The 22,015-nt window shown below is 47.4% G+C and overlaps 1 protein-coding gene and 1 pseudogene across 4 annotated transcripts in view; both read right to left on the reverse strand.

Annotated features, from left to right (window-relative positions):
• The window catches only part of UBE2O (ubiquitin conjugating enzyme E2 O), a 63,464-nt gene that overhangs the window by 22,771 nt on the left and 18,678 nt on the right, over nt 1-22,015 (reverse strand). The window lies entirely within an intron of this gene.
• Nucleotides 17,311-18,748, reverse strand: LOC129016830 (large ribosomal subunit protein uL30-like; annotated as a pseudogene).

A 22,015-nucleotide genomic window follows, 5' to 3' on the forward strand; every position in this document is an offset into this window, starting at 1 on the left:
GTGAGGCTTTCCCTTTGTAGGACTGAGTCAGACCCTAGACCTCTGAAGGTCCAGCAGCCACTTACAGGACTGAAGCTGTTGACCTAGGCCAGGACTCAAAGACCAGATTCCTAAAAGGAAGATGAGGTTAGACCAGCACTGGAAATTTCTAAATTCCAACTTGATACTTCCCAAAGAGTAAAAACAATCTGAGAAACGCCACTCCTCCACCCTCTCCCTGACTCCCCATCTCTTATTATCTGAGCTGGGTCTGAGTCCTAAGTGTATAGAAAAAGAGTGAAATTGACAGTGGCCAACTGGGGGTGTGGGAGAGACAGAGCTTCCAATTGTGCTGGGGACCTCAGGGGCTCCTAACCAGCCTCTCTCCCTCCCCTCCTGTCCCAGCTGAGGCCTATCTGGCTCTTTGGTTGTCCCTGAGCTTGAAGGGTCTAGCTCCACGCTGCCATGTGCCCACTCCACTGCCAGCACAGGTGTGGCGCCACTATAGTTCAAGACAGGGGTCACGTGTGTTAGTGCATACATATTTTTCAGACTAAGAAACCCAACTCGGCCGGGCGCAGTGGCTCACGCCTGTAATCCCAGTGCTTTGGGAGGCTGATGCAGGCGGATCACGAGGTCAGGAGTTCGAGACCAGCTTGGCCAACACGGTGAAACCCCGTCTCTATTAAAAATACAAAAATTACCTGGGCGTGGTGGTAGGCACCTGTAATCCCAGCTACTTGGGAGGCTGAGGCAGGAGAATCGTTTGAACCCGGGAGGTGGAGGTTGCAGTGAGCCGAGATCGTGCCATTGCACTCCAGCCTAGGTGACCGGAAGACAGGGCGAGACTCTGTCTCAAAAACAAAACAAAACAAAAAAACCCAACTCAGTTTTGGGGGGGGTGGAAGCAGGAAAACTTGCTGAGGCCTAGGATCCCACTTTTTTAGTGATTCCTATATATTCAAGGCTAGACAAGAATACAAACATAAAATAAGGTACACATATGGTCTTTAAAGATTTTGCAAGAATCTGACGTAGGGATGGGGTGGAGGAAGTAAGGGCCAGTGACATTCACCCCCATCCCGCAATGTTAATGCAGCTTGATGGCCTGAGAAGCTACTTACACCAGATTGCAAAGTTTATCCCAGTGTGGATTTCTGAAAAAGCTGCGGAAATCTTAGAATGGCATATTCCCCAAAGCAGCACTTTTTTTCAAACCATGTGCTGTGACCCATTAGTGGGTTATAGAACCAATTTAGTGGGTCATGGTCAACAGTGGAAAAAAAATATCTGAGTGCATTAATATACATGTGGTAAGAAGAAGTACTATTAGGTTGACAAAAAGTAACTGTGGTTAAAATATTTTGAAAAAACCCGTTCAGTTGCATATATAACATGTATGTGTCCTGGGTCATGATATAAAATGTGTATTTTACTGTGAGTGACTGCTGAGAAGCTGGAGAATCTCCACTCTACTGAATTCTCTGCCCAGCACCTGCGCCGACTCTCGGTCCTTTCTGGCCAGGCTTCAGGGCAGTTACATCAGAGGGAGGACATCCCTCTCATCAGAAGCTGGTCTTGGAACCAAAAAACAGGCAAACCAACACAAAACCCAAGACCCACACAGTCACACTCAGGCACTTTTAGGGTGAGGAACTTTAACTTTCTGACCTGACTTAAAATGTTACTAAATTGGCTCCAACAGTAAAACTAGGAGAGGCAGAAAATGGGGCCTCCTGTTGGAGCTGGACTCCTCTTCCAGCTTCTTCCTAAGCCCGAGTTTCCAGTTTGGACTGGATTTGAGGATGTGACTGGTCAGTAATTCCGGCTGGTGCCAGTGTAAGGACTTTCTCAGAGCAGTTGACCATCATGTGACTGAGCCCTGATAACCCGGCAATCAGCTCACTGCCCACCTGAGGACAGAAGGTTTTACCAGCAAAGCACAAATGGCCAGGGGGCCTCACATGCCTCGGGGAGGGGAGGGAGAACCTCCAGAAATGGCTGGAAGTAAAAGAAATGTTGGTGCCCCTAGCTGGAAAATTCTGTCAATCATGAGCTACGGAAGCCATTCAACAGAGAAGCTGTGCTAAGACTGAGCTCAACTGATTCAATAGTTTTTGAGTGTTTTCTATAGACTTAGGACAAGACAAGAATACAAATATATAATTAAGAATGGGAACTAGCTTTCTAGAACTTACACTGAGATGAGGGAGGTAAGATGAAATTACACCTGAAAACAGTTATACACAAGTAAATAGAGCACTAAGCTGGGTGGGGAGACCAGAAACTGAGTCCTGTTTCTGGATGGCAGTGGGGGAAGGCAGGAGGACCGGGGTTGCAAGGGAACTGCACACCAGGGACAGCCCCCACGCCCTCACCCCTGACATCCTCTCTGATCTCACAATGCAGACTCTCAGGCCGGGCAATACAGTGCTGCTGCATCACTGCCTGGAAACTCGGCTGCAGCTCGCCAGCTTGCTGGAACGGCCTGGAGGCACAGCCTGCCTGAGGGACAGAGAAAGGGGACTGAGTCCAACTGCCTGCTAAGTGAGGGGGAAGGACTGCAGAGCTTGGCCTGGCAGGGGGCCAGCGGGCTGGTCTCTGCAGATGCTGCAGTGTTTGATATGCAATATGTGCACTTGGCGGCAGGAGCTGGGAGCCGAGGAGCCCAGCCCTGCACCCCTTATCTTGGCTCTGGGCTTGTCAACCTGGCTTAAAAAAAGACAAGAACAGCCCAGGGCTCCTGCATTTGAAGGGAGGGGACAGATTGGCATCTTTAGGAGAAGGCAGCCTCCTTCCTCAAAAGTATAAGTAAACGGCAGAAAAGTGATCAGCATGATTTCATGTTCTGTTCTTGTCAGGCCTGACTGGGATAGGGATATCACTACCTAACCAGTGGCCCTGGACTGCTCCATTTCAGATGCGACAGGCTGCGGTCCTGTGGCTGTCGGGCATCCCTGAGAACAAGAAGGGAGTCGGCCAGCTGGCCAGGCACAGAGCAAGTTCACAGCCTCAACACCCCTCAGTGTCTGATGCCATGTTAGTTCACGGAATGAGGACCCAGGCTGCTAATCACACAAACTGATCCTGACGGAGCCTGCCAGGAAAGAACCCCACGTGCACTGCCTCTCCCAACCCTATGACCCCCCATGAAGGAGGCACCACTCTTGCTCTCATTCCATAGGAGACTGGGTGGCTTGGAGAGGTAAGTGAGCTGCCTAAGGTCACCCAAGTGCCAGGACTCCAGAGCCTTTGTTTTGCTCACCTGCCCTCCCTCATTTGACCTGTCTGGTCTCCAAGCATGGCCCTTGCTACCCCTGGACCAACTGGAACCATGTTGCCATTCAAGTGTGGCCCTGGGCCTGGTGAGGTGGCTCATGCCTGTAATCCCAGCACTTTGAGAGGGCAAGGCGGTTGGATCACTTGAGGTTAGGAGTTGGAGACCAGCCTGGCCAACATGGTGAAACCCTGTCTCTACTAAAAATACAAAAATTAGCTGGGTGTGGTGGAGCACACCTGTAATCCCAGCTACTTAGGAGGCTGCGGCAGGAGAATTGCTTGAACCCAGGAGGCGGAGGCTGAGTGAGCTGAGATCACGCCACTGCACTCCAGCTTGGGCAACAGAGCGAGACTCTGTGTGTGTGTGTGTGTATACACATATATATGTATATACACACGTATATATACATGTATGTATATATACATGTATGTATATGTGTACACATGTATATGTGTGTATATATATATATATACATATAAAGCGTGGCCCTGGACTGGCAGCCCAGCATCTTCCCTGAGCTTGCTGGAAACACAGACTCTAAGACCCCATCCCAGACCTGCTGCCTGGGAATCATTTGAAAAAGTTCCCCAAATGATTCTGATGCACACCCCCCAGAGAAACAGCTAAAAGGGACTGCATCCCTCTGAGCTGCTTCTGGGAAAATTCTAGTTTGGGGGAAACAGCGGGGTTCCCCTGTAGCTATGCTCCCCAGGAGAAGAGGAGCCCTGGAGGGGCTGTGTCCAAGAAGTGGGGCAGGGCTTGCTCTCAGCCATGACAGACCGCACGTGGAAGAGACACAACCTCCCTGAGCCCACACCAACCTCCCCGCGCTTCTCAAACACCTGCAGTTACTATTTCAAGGCAGATGAAATGAATACCATCCCGGGATGCTGGCATCGCTGGGACATCAGCTGGCCTGGAGAGTGGGAGTTGACCAAAATGTCACTTCTTGGCTGGATCATTAGGTCCTAAGACCCTCAACTGCCCACCTTTCCACCTCCATCTCTCCCGGGGCACAACAGCAACAAGCAGCTCATCTCAGGACAGTGAGCCAGGACTCAAATACTAACTAGAACAGCACCATCATGGAGACTGGGAGGAGTTTCTGCCCAATTCTGCAGGTGCAGTGAGACAAAGCTGCGGCTGGTCACATGGAGGCTACACACTGCAGGGGACAGATATTGGAGTATAAGCTTCGGGGCACAGGAACCAGGTCCTGCAGGGGCCACAGAATTGCCACTTCCCAGCTGTGTGTGTTGGAGTCATGTCACCTCTCTGGGCACCAGATGCCTCATCAGGGGGTTGGGCAACACCGAGCTGAATGAGCTCCAGGCCCTTCCAGCTATGGCTCCAGAGCTTGTCCCCTAAACGCCTCCTGGGGCCCTGATTTCCACCTGCCTGGCACCTCTCCCTGACTCAAGGGCAGGCTTCTGCTCTTCACATGTGGGCATCCCCATTGACCGTCAGAGCAGGCCAGCCGAAAGGCAATGACATCCCTGGGCAGCATGGCCCAAGGAGGCTCCCATGGTTGGGGCACCAGGGCAGGTCCCTAGACGAGGACCTCTTCCCTGGAGAAGACAATAACATTTACAAATAACAGAACACAACGCAAAATTTCATGTATGGGCGCATCAGGATTTAGATGTATTATTAAAGTGAGGGGATTTTAGATACACCAGGAGAGCTATCTGAAGAGACCCAACAGGAAATCTTAGAGTATTAACCACCCCCTTGTTAATATGGTCAAAATTCTCTACCCCCTCCTTTTTATAAGTGTGGACACACCCACCACCAGTGATAAGAGGACATGGATGGAGGCCAAATGAGAGTGCATTGGGAGCTGAACTGAGCTGGGTCTTTAGAGGCCATCACTAAAACCACCTGGTAGAGAGCACCACAAAGGGCCTTCGACTGCAGGAGGAAAGAATGCTGAGCATGTCCAGGGGCAGGAAACAGCTATCGCAGGCCCAGGCGAGACAGGAGGAAGGGAAGAGGAGCAGGTGTTTGATGCTACGTGGATGCATCAGACGTCCGCGAAGAGACGTCTGGGTGAAGAGACGAATGTCTCACTGCACCTGCAGAATTGGGCAGAAACTCCTCCCAGTCTCCACGATGGTGCTGTTTCCATTGGTATTTGAGTCCTGGCTCACTGCACTTAGATGAGCTGCTTGCTGCTCTTGTGCCTTGGGAGAAGTGGAGGTGGAGAAGTGGGCAGATGAGGTTCAATGCTCTTCACCACCTCAGGAGGAAGGCGCAGGGGGAGGTCACACAGCTGGGATGCGTGGAGTGGGCCTACACCCAGTCCCACCCTGGGGTCTGGGATAGCTGCCCCACACTGCCCTGGGACGCTCTGAAGAAGGGACAATAGAGAACAGATACCAACATGTGAGACCTGGAACCCCAGCCTTCTGACAATTTTTTCTATACAATTAGGCATAAAACTTCCCTCTTCTAGGAGCCCACAGCCTCCCGGAGGGCTCTCCAGGCCTCACGCAGAAACTCATTTTATCACAGTCCTGAAGGAGGTACACAATTCCTGAAAGTAACAGACCAAACTGTACTTGGACTATAGGACAGCCTCTTCCAGGAGCCATGCCTTACAACCAGCAACTGCGAGGCGCCATTTGGCTGTCTGCACCCTGTGCTGGCCTCTGAAGGGCAATGGTGGAAGCCAATAGTTGGAGGAAGTCTAGATATTCAATTCAGAGTGCTGAAAGCAAAAGACCATGAAGCTGTGGAAAATGGAGCAGCCTCCACAGGTCCCTTGGAAGGAGGAACAGATTTTTTTGTTTTGAGATGCAGTCTCGCTCTGTCACCCAGGCTGGAGTGCAGTGGCATGATCTCGGCTCACTGCAAGCTCCGCCTCCTGGGTTCACACCATTCTCCTGCCTCAGCCTCCCGAGTAGCTGGGACTACAGGCGCCTGCCACCATACCCGGCTAATTTTTTGTATTTTTAGTAGAGACGGGGTTTCACTGTGTTAGCCAGGATGGTCTCGATCTCGTGACCTTGTGATCCACCCGCGTTGGCCTCCCAAAGTGCTGGGATTACAGGTGTAAGCCACCGCGCCTGGCCGGAACAGATTTTAAGGCAGTTGTTTATCAGCTTGAAAAACACAGATTTGATTTTTCAACCCAAACCCACTGAATGAATCTCTGGGTGGAGAGATTAATGTTCCCTAGGTGAATCTGATAGTCAAAACAGTTCAACTTCTGACTGCCACGGTGACTCACGCTGTAATACCAGTACTTTGAGAGGCTGAGCTTTGAGAATTGCTTAAGCCCAGGAGTTCGAGAACCAGCCTGAGCAACCTAGTGAGACCCTATCTCTACAGAATTTTTTTTTTTTTTAATTAGGCCTGGTGGCTCATGCTCATGGTCTCAGCTACTTGGGGGGCTCTGGTGAGAGGATCACTTGAGCCCAGGGGGTCAAGGCTGCAGTGAGCCACGATCGCACCACTGCACTCTGGCCTGGGTGACAGAGTAAGACCTTATCTCAAAAAAAAAAAAAAAAAAATCCCTTTCTCCTAAAACAAAATATACTCTGACTACTTAGGAATATTTGTTTTTAATTAAAAAAAATGTTTTTAAGTTTACTGCTGATATGGGGGTGTAATGAAGAAAAAAATAGAAAAAACATTTTAAGTGAAATCCAGGGATCAAGGTGTAAAAGCAAGGTGACTGAAAATAACTAAGAAAGTGAGAGTTGACTGATGCTCACCCTTCAGCACTCCCTGACACACCCTTCCTGTGGTCCAGCCCTTGGGAAAGACACAGAGGCACCAGGTCCTCAAATTGATATGGCCCCAACCTTGACCCACCTCTGCTCAGGCGGTCCAGATCCCAGCCTGGGCCGGTTTCCACGCTGACGAGAACAAGGCCTCGGGCCAGCTGCTGTCACAGTGGCAAAGAGCAGATCCCACCAGCACACATCCTTGGGAACCTGGGGGACATGGTTTCGCCACCTTGAAGACTTCCAGGCAGGAAGGCCATGCTGTGGCCCTGAGAACCCGATGCTTAGAGCTGTGACTAGAAGGGAGCGAGCTGGTGTGAAAGTGTGGCTCTACCCATACGGAAACCTCAGAGTCTGAGAAAGAAGCATGCCGGCAGGAGAAGGCATGCCTGCTTGGCCCCATTCCTTGGCCATGACCCTCGGGACCCTGGTGCTCCCTGCCCCTCCTTCATCACCTCCCTGCAACTGCGAATGCACAGAAGCATGACATAACCTTGGGGCAGCAGAAAGCTGCTGTCTCACTCCTGCCACAGCTCATGATCCGGAGCCTCACCCCTACCCAGCGCAGCAGTGGCCCCCTTCACGCACACTCCCCCAAATGCCAAGCCTTGGCTGCTAATCAACAGCCACACTCTGAAAATGCACCGTACCTTCCTAGGCAGACTCATGCTGAAAAGGAGCCACTCAGCAGTGCTATTTTTAAAAATGCAAATATGGTAGGAAAAGGCAGTAAAAATAACACACAAGAGCCCTGATCCAAGGCCAGTTCCTTCCCCGGGGGCCAGGTTCCCACTGGGAGCAGGAGAGGGCTATGGAGGAGCAGGGGGCTATGGAAGTGCAGGGGGGCCTATCTTCCCATAGTGGTCCTGGCTTCCTGCATCGTTTTGTTTTCCTAATACCTGTGATTTCAGATCCATCCCAGTGGCCAGAAATGTTACAGACTCACCCACATCTTTATCCAAACATACTGCCGAGCAACCCCACATGCAGGCCAGGAGAACCTATACCAGAGGCACTGGTAGGTTTCATGACCCACCCTGGAATGACTATGTCAAAACAATGCTGATTCTCCACTCCTTACAACTCTGTAACTACATCTTTCCAAGACAAACTGGGCTGGGGCGCTGCAGACATTTCTTTTTCACAGAGAAGCAGGAGCTTGATAAAGGCATGGGAAGCCAAGGAGGAAGGGACACAAGACCCCTGGGATCGAGTGCAAGCTGGGGTCTTGCACCACTAGGTGTTGGTCCTGCCAGCATTCAAAATTGGCCGGCCACACACTGTTGATGTCTGTGGCCACAGAAAGCCCCAGAGACAGGCTGACCCCAGTGGGTCGGCAGGGACGGCCTTGTCACTCACCCCCCTAGACTCCCAAATGCTAACCTTGACAGTAGGAGTCCTCCCTTTCTTCAGCCCCCTACATCCCTGCAATTAGGTCAGGACAGGATCAGGTAGCTTGCCTTCTAAGCCAAGATTTCTAACAAAAATAAATAAAAACACATAGCAGCATGTATTTGGGCTGAGTTCCTGGTAAAAGGCATGGATGGGAAAGTGAACAGGACTCAGCACCATCCATTTGCTAAGTGGGTGCAGTCCATCAGTACTGCAGACTTCGCTCCAACAGGCCCTTGCTCCTCTGAGAGGAAATGGGAAACTCACAGCTACAGTGAGCTCCCCATAGCTGAGCCCAACTATAGGGAAATACTGCAGAAAGAAGTGACAGCCTGCTGTCAGTGCTCATGACTGACACCACATGGTCACCATTCTTCCAGACACTGAAACACTGGAGTCACCCACATTAAAGCCACCAGAGCATGGAACATAATTTGAGTGACTATTTTCTTTTGTCTTTTTTTTTTTGAGACGTTTCGCTCTTGTTGCCCAGGCTGGAGTGCAATGGTGCGATCTCGGCTCACCACAGCCTGCCTCCCCGGTTCAAGCGATTGTCCTGCCTCAGCCTCCCAAGTAGCTGGGATTACAGGCATGCGCCACCACGCCCAACTAATTTTGTATTTTTAGTAGAGATGGGGTTTCTCCATGTTGGTCAGGCTGGTCTTGAACTTCCGACCTCAGGTGATCCACCCGCCTTGGCCTCCCAAAGTGCTAGGATTACAGGCATAAGCCACCACGCCCGGCCCTGAGTGACTATTTTCTATTTTCCCAGGGACGGAGTAATTAGGACCATTTGAGATCCATTACAACTGGTGCCTTGGGACTGCTGGCTGAGAAGGGCTTGTGGCCTTTCTTTCGTGGAGTAAATGCCATATGCTTCCTTTTCTCCCATCCTGGCTGGCTCTATTTCCCTCAGTCCCTGGGTCCCAGGAGGAAGTCAACAAGTCGCTGGCCAGGAGTCTGGAAAAGACAAGAAGACGCCACCAGATTGCATCTGAGGACCCATCCCCTCTCCAATGGATCTGCATCCAGCATGCTCAAGGACCACAAATCCCAGGTGAAGGAAAATGGGAAGATGGAGATGTCTCAAAGGCTCTGCTGTGTCCTTCCTTTAAGGGACAACCAAGCCACAGGAGGGTCAGGCAGGCCTGTGGTGATGTTTTTGAGACCTCTATGTGTGATAAGTAATGGGACGTGTGCTAAGTAAGCCAAAAATGCTAGTTCTTGTGGCCTCTCTCTCTGGCTTTTCCTCAATGTCTCCCAACTATTTCAGTCACTCCATCCACAGCCTGAGTGGTCCTGAAAGGGAAGATGATGTGCAGAAGCACGACCTAAATGAACAACACGGGGAGAGGGCGTGGGCAAAAGGCGGCTCACCTTAACCTGGCTTTCCCCAGGCTGAGCTCAAGTCCCATCTCTCCTCCAGCAAGAGCTTGACAGGGACACAACCTGCTCTGTCATAAGGTCTGGGCCCCCAGTGGCCTCTTCCTCCCATTCATCATACGCTGTAGACCATCCATTCAGTTGTTCCCTCACTCATTCAGCAAACTGAATAACAGCAGACGCTGTGCCAGATGCCAATGAAACATGTGGAACACGAGACAGTCATGCAGGTGTCCAAGCAGGATGGAGGTTCCATCCGCAGTGGCGCCGAGGCACGCCAGGCTGGAGGACGTGTGGTCACCACGGGGAACAGCCATGGCTCACATGTTCCCCCAGATAGCTGCACCCAAGTTTCTGCTCAGATGTCACCTCCTCAGAAGGGCTTTTCTGGCCACCCTGTCTGGAATTGCTCCTCCTCATTCTCTATCCACCTGCTTTATTTTTCTTCACAGCACTTACTATTCCCACACCTGCAGTCTGTGTGCCCCATGGGGGTTAGAATGTGAACCACACAAGGGCAGGCACTGGGCACCAGTGCACCCCAGCAAGTGCCTGGAATACAGAAGGGTGCCTCTGAGGAGTCACTAGAGACAGCTGAAGGAAAGGCCATGGGAATTGGGAACAAGTGTCAAGAAAGGAGTGGCTAGCAATGCCTGATGCTGCTGAGAGATCCAGTGCCACAGCGAAGTGTCCCTGCTGACCTGGGCTCAGCGGTCCCAATGGGTGGCACGGCAGAATCCCCAATGGCGGGGCCTGGAGAACATCTGGCAATGCGGGAAATAGGAATCACAGCGTGGAGCTCATTCAGGAACTACGGCTGAAGAGCAGGAAAAGGAGGAAGAGGTAGGTGAGGGGGTGGATGTGGGCTGAGGAAGGGTCTCTTTTCAAGACATTAAAAATGGGGTCAAGCTGGGCATGGTGGTGCGCACCTGGAGCCCCAGCTACTCAAGAGGCTGAGGTGGGAGGATTGCTTAAACCCAGGAATTCGATGCTGCAGTGAGCCCTGATTGTGCCAATGCACTCCAGCCTGGGTGACAGAGTAAGATCCTATCTCTAAAAAATAAATATAGTAAAAATAAAAATGAGGGCTGGGTGCAGTGGCTCACAGTGAGCCCTGATTGTGCCAATGCACTCCAGCCTGGGTGACAGAGCAAGATCCTATCTCTAAAAAATAAATATAGTAAAAATAAAAATGAGGGCCGGGCGCAGTGGCTCACACCTGTAATCCCAGCACTTTGGGAGGCCGAAGTAGGGGGGATCATGAGGTCAGAAGATCGAGACCATCCTGGCTAACATGGTGAAACCCTGTCTCTACGAAAAATACAAAAAATTAGCCAGGCATGGTAGCACATACCTACAGTCTCAGCTACTCAGGAGGCTGAGGCAGGAGAATCGCTTGAACCTGGGAGGTGGAGCTTGCAGTGAGCTGAGATCGCGCCACTGCACTCCAGCCTGGGTGACAGAGGGAGACTCTGTCTCAAAATAAATAAATACATAAATAAAAATAAGGTCAGGCAGGAAGCTGTCAAGGGAGAGCCTGAAGATTCAGGCTGGGGACATAATTGATAGAGGTGGCCTACGGCACAGTGTCCGCAAAGGAACCAGAACACAGGAGAGGAGACCTCCTCTCTTCACACCAGGAGGCTCTCAGCTACTTCCAGGTTGGGTTTTTCTTTTTCTATTTTTTCTTTTTGAGACAGAGTCTCACTCTGTCACCCAGACTGGAGTGCAGTGGCGCGATCTCGGCTCACTGCAAGCTCCGCCTCCCGGGTTCACACCATTCTCCTGCCTCAGCCTCCCGAGTAGCTGGGACTATAGGCGCCCGCCACCACGCCCGGCTAATTTTTTTGTATTTTTAGTAGAGACGGGGTTTCACCGTGTTAGCCAGGAGGGTCTCGATCTCCTGACCTCGTGATCCGCCCGTCTCAGCCTCCCAAAGTGCTGGGATTACAGGCGTGAGCCACCGTGCCTAGCCTTTTTTTTTTTTGAGACAGAATTTCGCCCTTGTTGCCCAGGCCGGAGTGCAATGGCACGATCTAGGCTTACTGCAACCTCTGTCTCCCAGGTTCAAGAGATTCTCCTGTCTCAGCCTCCCAAGTAGCTGGGATTACAAGTGTGAGCCACCACACTCTGCTAATTTTTTGTATTTTTGTAGAGACAGAGTTTCACCACGTTGGCCAGGCTGGTTTGAACTCCTGACCTCACGTGATACGCTCATCTCGGCCTCCCAAAGTGCTGGGATTACAGGCGTGAGCCACCACGCCCAGCCCACTAGTATTTTTTATATTCATTACATTCTGAAATGATATCTTGGATATATACTGGGTTAAACAAAACATTAAAATTAATTTCTGGCTGAGTGAGGTGGCTCATGTCTGTAATTCCAGCACTTTGGGAAGCCAAGGCAGGAGGATTGCTTGAGGCCAGGAGTTCAAGACCAGCCTGGACAACAGAGTAAGACCCTATCTCTACATAAAAAAAAATGGCAGCAGGATCCCTTAAGCCAGGAGTTTGAGGTTACAACCAGTTATGATCGAGCCACTGCACTCTAGCCCAGGCAACAGAGCAAGACCCCATCCACCTCCACCTCCAAAATTAATTTCACCTGTTTCTTTTTTTTTTTTTTTTTTTGAGATGGAGTCTTGCCCTCGCCCTGTCACCCAGGCTGGAGTGCAGTGGCGTGATCTCGGCTCACTGCAAGCTCCACCTCCCAGGTTCATGCTATTCTCCTGCCTCAGCCTCCCCAGTAGCTGGGACTACAAGTGCCCGCCACCACACCCGGCTAATTTTTTTGTATTTTTAGTAGAGACAGGGTTTCACCGTGTTAGCCAGGATGGTCTCGATCTCCTGACCTCAGCCTCCCAAAGTGCCGGGATTATAGGCTGAGCCACCGTGCCCGGCTCACCTGTTTCTTTTAATGTTTTTAAAATGTGGCCACTTCTCAAAGTCCTTTTGCCAAAAAAAAAAAAAAAAAAAAAGTAAAAGAAAAAAATGTGGTCACTAAAAAATTTTAAACGACCTACTTGGCTCATATTGTATTTTTTTTAAAATAATAGTTTAGCTTAATTATATCAAAACAATACATGTCTAAGTTAAAAAAAAAAAATAGTACTAAAAGGCTTAAAAAAAGGCAGTCCCCCATCTTACCCTCTCAACTGTGCTCTTTTGAAGCAAATACTTTCTAATTTCTTAGCTGTTTGAATATTTACCTCCATACATATAAACAACATGCATGCATCCTAATTCCTAACTTATTATAGACATTATCCATTGATGTCCTGTTTTGGTACCTGATGACCTAACTCTTACCCTCCCCTCTGAAGCCCTTTGCCTGTACTCCATCCTTCCAAAAGTTCCACTGCATTAATTGAAAAATATAAATGTGTTATGATGGAGGAAACAGAGCTCACAGTGAACCAAGTGGTGTTCCGTGTCCTCACACAACTATGTACATATTGATACTTTTGTCAAATACCTATCCGTAACTTTTCTAAACATCTTCAAGTTACCTACAAATTATCGATCAGGTATCTTTGGGCTTTGTCTCTTTTTCTTGTCGATCTCTCTCCCTCCTGCAGAATTCCATCCTGTCTCTAACTCAGACTTTCCTCTGCCGCTCACCCGTGTCAGATCCCGTTTCCTGGATCACGGGAAAAGTCTCTGGTTTTGGTGAAGAACCACTCCTTCTATCTCCTCCCTACAAGAGGTTCACGGGAGGCACTTTTTTTCCAGCCCTTACATGCCTAAAAGGAGGGTCTCACTCTGTCACCTAGGCTGGAGTGTAGTGGTGTGATCATGGCTCACTGCAGCCTCAGCCTCCTGGGCTCAAGTGATCCTCTTACTTCAGCCTCCTGAGTAGCTGGGACTACAGACGCACAACACCACTCTTGGCTAATTTTTGTATTTTTTTGTAGAGATGGTGTTTTGCCATGTTTCCCAGGCTGGTCTCGAACGGGGCTCAAGCGATCCTCTTGTCTTGGCTTCCCAAAGTGCTGGGATTACAGGCGTGAACCACCATGCCCAGCCAAAAGAACTTTTTTCTACTCTACTTGATGTAGTTGGGCTGGATACGGAATTCTCTCAGAATGTTGCAGGATTTGCTCTGCTGTCTTCCAGTCTGAGTACCTGTCTTAACTGACACATACAATCTGTTTACTTTCATTGTGGTCCACGTGGATTTATGTCTACTACCTTTAGGGCTTTCTGGCTACCATACTTTTTCTTTGCTCTCTTTCTTCTAGACAAATGACCTAGTTTTAAAATTCCATATTTTTCCCCTCTGTGAGTTTGAAAGCTTTAAACACTATTTCTATTCTTTTGGTGGTTATCCTTAAGATTGGAACATGTCTACTTGACTCAGAAAGTTTGAAGTCAATCAATATCCCTCCTATACTTCCCAAACAGTTCAAAGAACTTAAGAGTGTGTTCATTCAAATCACCCCCTCACTGATTTCCATTTTTTGTTGGGATTTTGGTTTTTAATCCTCTCCAAATTAGTGACGATCACTTTCATAAGCGAATGCTTATTCAGATTTACCCGCACTTCCCAACGCCTCTGGATACCATTACTGTCCGCATCTCTCCTTTCTCCTTACTTCCTTCTTCCTGAAGTACAGCGAAGGTCTCTTAGTAAATACAACTTTTTTTTTTTTTTCCGTGAAAATGTCCTTATTTGTTCCCATTACTGAACGATAATTTACGCTGGTTGCTGAAAACTAAGCCAACAACTGATTCTCCTTAGCACACTGAAGATTTTACTTCCTTACGGCCTCTACTGTTGCTATTTGGCATTTGCTGAGTTTCACTGTTGAATCTGGGGAGTGATCTGCCCTTCTTCTCAAGCTGCCTTTAGGATGCTATTTCTCCCGCTGGGCCCTCATACCACCCTCCATGTTTGTAACGTCTCTTCCTCACAAGCATCTCTTTTATCTCTGTGCGGAATTCTAACTAACTTCTGCAGATCTATTTTCCAGTTCCCATAATTCTCTCTTGAGAATATATACTATCTGCTGTTTAACATTTCCACTGCAGTTTTAACTCAATGTTTTCATTCTAGAGGCTTTATTTGATTCTTTAAAAAATAATCCCTTTTAAGATGTATTCTGTCTTTTTCTTTCCTTTGACATCTATTTCTTCTTTTAGCCCTTCGATCACTTTAGACATTTCTATTATAATCTCTTCTATTATTTGAATTCTCATGTTGAGAATCTTGTGTTTGTTGTGATCGCTGACTCATGTTCTAATTTCTACATGCTTGGTAATTTCCTAGAACAAGCTCATCATCTGTGGGCATGGGCATCCTAGGATTCCAAAAGGCCTGTACTGTGCAAGGGTCACTCTAGAAAAGTTCTGCTTTTGCTCTGCAAGCAAGAAGCTTCAGGGGTATCGCTGGTCTGCTGGCCGGTCTGGTGCCAGCTCGGGCATTCCTGCAACATGTGGATGTTATAAACACAGACTTTGAACTTGGATGTTTTCCACTGTTCACAGAAGACTTCCTCCAACACAATCCAGAGTGTGGGGCAATGATCGGCTCCCTTGACATTTCTCTGATCCCATGGGGGAAATTTTCTTGCATCCCTTTTACCTGGGAATGGCTCTTTTGAGGGGATTTCTGTTTCAACTCCATGCTTTACATGTTCATGCAAATCCAAACCTCTATTATTGTTAGGGTCGATTTCAGGGTCCAGTGAACCCACCCTGCCCCTCCCCAGAGCTGCCTACTCTGCTCTCCCTTTATATTCCTGCTTTGCTTTCGGTTCTCTGTTTTTCTTTCTTATTCTCTTGTTATAGCTTATATAGCATTTTAAGTGATTCTAATGGGAGCGGTTCTACTTTAGCTTGATCTACCATGTCACTGAAACAGGAAATCCACCCCATTGTCTTCTGGCTTCCAATGAGGTTGAAAAATCCAATCCATCTTCATTCCCAGTCTTTTGTATGTGACCGGTTTTTGCTCTTTGGAAGCTTTATGCCCAGTGCTCTGGAATCACACAATGTGCCACAGGACATTTTCCATTTACCATTTTTGAAACTTATGACTGTCCATTCTGAAATAATTCTTGTTTCTCTGATACATTATGGTCCTTAATTTTCCCTTTCTCTCTTTATAGACTTCCTAGATGTCAGACATTTTTAATCTGTTTCCTGGGAGCCTTCGTCAACTTCAAAGAAAAAGTAATGGTTTTAATTTCCAAGAACTCTTTCTTGTTCTGATTTTTATAGTAACTTTTTATTTCATGGATAAAATATTGGCTCTTCTTTCGGAGTATATTCTCCATGTGCTTTAAGGCTTTCTCCTGCCTGAATCAGCTCTGATTCCTTGGAGATACATTTTTCTCTTTGCTTTCTCTGGCCTCTACCTTCCATGCTGGAAGCTTTCTGAATATATCCAGTTATTCTTGGCATCCATTCCTATTTAAAAGTGAGGCAGTAAGAGATCTTTGTGGTGATGGAAGAGTTGTGTATCTTGATTGCTGTTACATGTGGTTACATGAATCCACACATGTGATAAAGGGTGTGGAACTGTATGCACATATTGTGTACCCATGTCAATTCCCTGATTTTGATATTGTCTGTGATTATATAAGACATGACCATCAAGGGAAACTGCATGAAGGGTAGATGGGACCCCTCTACCACTTTTTGTTTGTTTGTTTTTGAGATGGAGTCTTGCTCTGTCGTCCAGGCTGGAGTGCAGTGGCATGATCTTGGTTCACTGCAACCTCTGCCTCTTGGGTTCAAGCAATTCTCCTGCCTCAGCCTCCTGAGTAGCTGGGATTACAGGCGCATGCCATCATGCCCAGCTAATTTTTGTATTTTTAGTAGAGATGGGGTTTAACCATGTTGGCCAGGCTGGTCTCGAACTCCTGACCTCATGATCTGCCTGCCTCGGCCTCCCAAAGTGCTGGGACTACAGGCATGAGCCACCACGTCCAACCAGCCCTCTACTATGTTTGCAACTTCCTATGAATCTAGAATTATTTCAAAATAAAAAGTTAGGCTGGGCATGGTGGCTCATGCCTGTAATCCCAGCACTTTGTGAGGCTAAAGTGGGCAGACCACTTGAGCTCAGGAGTTTGAAACCTGCCTAGGCAACATGGCAAAACTCCATCTTGACAAAAAATACACAAATTAGCCGGGAGTGGTGGCGCATGGCTGTAATCCCAGCTACTTGGGAGGCTGAGGTGGGAGGAGTGCTTCAGCCTGGGAGGCAGAGGTTACAGTAAGCCAAGATTACGCCACTGCACTCCAGCCTGGGTGACAGAGTGAGACTCTGTTTCAAAAAAAAAAAAAAAAAAGTTAAAAAAGTTGAGGCGATAAAAAGATGATGGAAACCTTGTGAACATGAGCAAGGCTCTGGATAGGTGAGGACCACATTAGATGGAGTAGAAAGCTGGCCACTACTGTGAGGAGCCACTACATACTGGCAATGGCAGGTCTTGTTGCTGACATGCTCATTTTTTCCAGACTGGAATCCAATGCCATGCCTCATGCCTGGCCTCAGCACTGCAAGAGCAGGCAGGGGCATGGCTGGGATTTGCTCTTTTAGTGTGCAGACAATCATGAATCCCTCTTTCAGTCCAGCAATACCCTGCCCCTTGCTCTGCCCAAGGTACCTCAATCTGGTGCATAAGCCTCTGCTCTCTCACTCACCAGCAAAGGGGATTGAGTATTTTCTGGTTTGCAGAATTCAAAGACATGACTTGGGAAGTTTAATTCCTCCCTATACAGACTGTCAACTAATCATAATCCCTCTGCTTTTAGGCCCAAACCTTATTCCCACCTTGAGTGCCACCAGGTGCCTCCAATTCCTGATGCTTTCTAAAGTGCTTTTCCTTGGTGTTTTTCCACAGGTACCAACATTTCAGCCTCTGCTCTGCCCAGTCTTCTGTTCACCTTCCACCTTCTAGAAATTGGAGATCTTTTGTCTGTTATTGTTTTCTCTCCCATTCTGTGTCTTTGTGGGTTTATACATTTAAAAACAATTATTTTGCTGTTATTTTAGCAGAGTTTCTAGGAGAAGTAGATTTAAATGAATATGTTCAATTTACCGTGTTTACCTAAAGTATGCTAACCGAAGTTGTTTTTTTTTTTTTTCAATTTGAGAGCAGATACTATTTATTAACTGACCAGATGAGAAAAATAATCATGGTAGACACCGCAGTTCATTCTTCTAAGAAGCCTGTGGATCTGGCCCTCCCTGTTGGCAGCAGCTCCACCTTCTACAAAATGGGTGGTCTTTTTCTTCATTCCACTTTGTGGAGAGGATAACTTGAAGGGCCACAGGAAGTTGTTTGCTTCTCTGAAGCATTTTCCAACAGTATAGAGCTCATGAATCAGATCCTCCATGCAGATGATGCCATATTTACCATGAGACTGATCAATCAAAGTGTTATCTGTCAAAGCAATTCGCTTCTTATTGATTTTGCCATAGCCATGCTTGTAGATTAGTTCATTTACTGATTTCAGATTTGGGTTCCCCCTTGTAATACATGGTTCTACAATCCTCAGCATGTTAACTGAAGGTTTGCTGAACTTCACAAAGGTTCCATTAAAGATCTGACAAAGGCAAAGAAGCTGCAACATCTTTTGGCCCTTTGGGCTCACACCACTGATACCTCTGACTCTGATGACAAATGCCAATTCGGGTTCTACAGGCACAAAGAAGTTGCCAGCTTTTCTTGCCATCCTAGACTTTCAAATTTCAGTTCTGTACATCTGCGTAGGTTCCCTGTGATAGTGCTTCGCTTCTTCATGCATAAGTTTCCTCCCTGCCTTTTGAAGCATCTTTTGGGCAAACTTCTTTCTCAGGCGCTTGATCTTTAGTTCTGTGAAATTCCTTTGCTTTTTCCTGAGGGTTTCTGGCACAACAGGAAGCTGCTGCTTCTCTTCGACACCCTCCATGGTTCCAGCCAGAAAAGAGGCAACCAGAGGTTTTTAATCTTTGTTTTGCAAAGTACTTATATACAACTAGATCTGAAGATGAAGGAGAAGTAATAAGTCAACAAAAGCCGGGCACAGTGGCTCATGCCTGTAATCCCAGCACTTTGGGAGGCTGAGGCGGGTAGATCACTTGCAGTCAGGAGCTCAAGAGCAGCCTGGCCAAAATGGTGAAATCCCGCCTCTACTAAAAATACAAAAAAAAATTAGCTGGGCGTGGCGGCGCACGCCTGTAATTCTAGCTACTTGGGAGGCTGAGGCAGGAGAATTGCTTGAATCTGGGAGGCGGAGGTTGCAGTGAGCTGAGATTGCACCACTGCACTCCAGCCTGGGCGACAGGGCACACTGTCTCAAAAAAAAGTCAACAAAACCCAGGAAATCACGAATTCAAAAATTAGCTATCCTTAGTTCAGACATTCACCTACTCACCAATTCATTTTGATGGACTCTCCTTGTGTTGCTATTCTGAGATGTGAAATAGTGGGTAGGGAAAAGAAAGAATAACTATTAGGGCCAGACACTGTGGCTCACACCTGTATTCCCAGGAGTTGGGAAGCCTAGGTGGGAGGACTGCTTGAAACCAGGAGTTTGGGACCAGCCTGGGCAACAAGGCCAAGACTCCATCTCTATGAAAAAGTAAAATTAAGAATAAAAAATTTTAAAAAGAATAGCTCCATTAGAAACTCCCCCAGACACTTGAAAGAGCCACACATCCGCTCCTACAAATGGCTTTTTCTTTCAAACGTTAAAGAAATTTTAAGTCCCATGGATTGCTGTGATCCAACCACGACAGAAGTGATCCAGACTCAGGGTGGAAGACACTCACTGTCAGTGTCACGCAGCAGGCATGGATAAATCAACACTTTACACACTCACAAAATTAGATTAGATTCTTAAAAGGCTAAACTAAAAACAATCACTGAGAAAGTCACCAAACATAAATAGCAGCACATGTGCCCCTCAGCAGACAGCCACACAGCATGGAGAATCTGTGAGGCAGCAGCAGCCAAGAGCCTTTGGAAACTCAAGGCCCCTATCGCCAGGCGCACACACCAGACACTCTCGCACACATTTCGGCATAACCATGTCTTAGACCCGTCAAACTGCTACGGAGAGGACTCAGTTATCAAAGTACGTTCCTGTCAATCAACAAATATTTCATCATCCCACTGCATAAGAAGTACTACAATTGTACTATGAGAGAGACTCAAAAGAAATAGATTGTATGGTCTCCGCCTTAGAAAGACTTATACCCAGCATGCCACGGTACATGTGACTGGTAAATATTTGAAAGCTTGCCCACTGTCCAAGAAAACCTATTTAGCAACCCCTTTCTCATCCTAGGATGCTTGTGGAGCCCCAGATTTAAAACAATTACAACTCTGTTCCTGGAAAGACTTAGGACTTAAAGCCCTTTCAGTTTCTAAGGGTCTTAAGCATACTTAAATAGGAAAGGGGGTTAAATCCCAACATAATGCAAAATGGCTAGCACAGACCCCAATGACACCGACAGACACCTGCCACAAGAGGTGGCCCACCTGCCAGACTCCATGGGAGAGAGGGAAGATCCAAATTCAGGGTGTAATAAGCAGACCAACAGAAAACTCAGTTCAAAAATAAGCACAGGGCTTATCTGAATAAACATTTATCCAAAGAAGATATACACATGGCCAATAAGCACATGAAAAGATGCTCAGCATCACTCATCACCAGGAATGCACGCCAAATCACAATGCAATACCCATGCATGCCCACTAGAATGGCTATAAACAAAGTGACAGTCACAAGCACTGGTGAGCATGCAGAGAAACTGGAACCCACCAACATTGCTAGTGGGTATGTAAAATGGTGCAGTCGCTTCAGAAAGCAGTTTGGCAGTTGCTCAAAATGCTAAACATAGATTTACCTACCATACGACCCAACAACTCGTCTCCTGGGTATAATACCCAAGAGAATTGAAAATATGCGTTCACACAAAAACGTGGACTTGAATGCTCACAGCAGCATTATTCAGAATAGCCAAAAGGTGAAAATGAAACAACAACAAATGTCCATCAACTAATGAATGGATACACAAAATGTGATCTATCCATATGATAGAATGTTATTCAACAATAAAAACAAATGAAGCACTGATACATGCTACAACATGGATGAACCTCAAAAACATCATGTTAAATAAAATAAATCAGTCACAAAGGCCAGCCACATCTACTATGATTCCATTTATATGAAATGTCCAAAATAGGCAAACCCACAGAGACAGAACATGGCTTCCAGGAGTTGGGAGGGGTGCAGGGAAATATGGTATGACTACTAATGGGTATGAGGTTTCTTTTTAGGGTGATGAAAATGTTCTAAAATTAGATAGCGGTGATGACTGTACAACTGCTTGAGTGTACTAAAAACCACTTGAACTGCACACTTTAAAAGGGTGAATTTTATGGTATGTGAATTGTCTCAATAAACCTTTTTTTTTTTTTTTTTTTAGGAGATGGGGTCTCGATCGCTTGAACCCAGGAGGCGGAGTGAGTATCGCGCCACTGCATTCCAGCCTGGGTGACAGAGCGAGACTCCATCTCAGAAAAAAAAAAAAAAAAGAGAGAGAGATGGGGTTTCGGCCAGTGCGGTGGCCTGTAATCCCAGCACTTTGGGAGGCCAAGGTAGGAGGATCGCTTGAGGACAGGAGTTTGAGACCAGCCTGGGCAACATAGTGAGATGGTGACTCTACAAAAAACTTTAAAAGAAATGAAAATTAGCCAGGCATGGCGGTGCACGCCTACAGGCCCAGTTACAGAGTTTCCTGTAAATCCTGTGTTATCAATTCTATTTTTCAAGTCAAATACCAGAACTTGTCTCAAACTATACTCACCAGAAGACAAAAACTAGCCCTCCTAACATCTTCTACTCTTAGAAATTAGACAAGTGTCCTCCTATGGACTTTTCTTTCCTAAGAAGAAGTCTGTTTTCTTTGTCTGTGGCTTCCATCAATCTTACTTAACCACTTAGCCTCTCTGGGCCCAACTATAAAATAAGGGGCTCCAGCGAAATGACCCCGAGGATCCCTTCCAGTCCTACCACTATAGACCTAGACATACATGGAAACCCAGCACATAGTCCTATCTCAGAGGTTCAGATGAAGACCCCACCTGCAATGAGCACACGGTGGCTGAAAACTCCTTCCTATTCTGATGTTCCTAGCACAGAAAAGGAAAGTGTGAGGGACAAGGGTCTATGGGAGAAACGGAGAGGAAGGAAATCCCAACGTGTAGGAAACACAGTCCTACCCTGGAAATCACAGGGCACATTT

Source organism: Pongo pygmaeus, chromosome 19 (assembly GCF_028885625.2).
Source record: "Pongo pygmaeus isolate AG05252 chromosome 19, NHGRI_mPonPyg2-v2.0_pri, whole genome shotgun sequence".
In the NCBI taxonomy this organism is placed as follows: domain Eukaryota; kingdom Metazoa; phylum Chordata; class Mammalia; order Primates; family Hominidae; genus Pongo; species Pongo pygmaeus.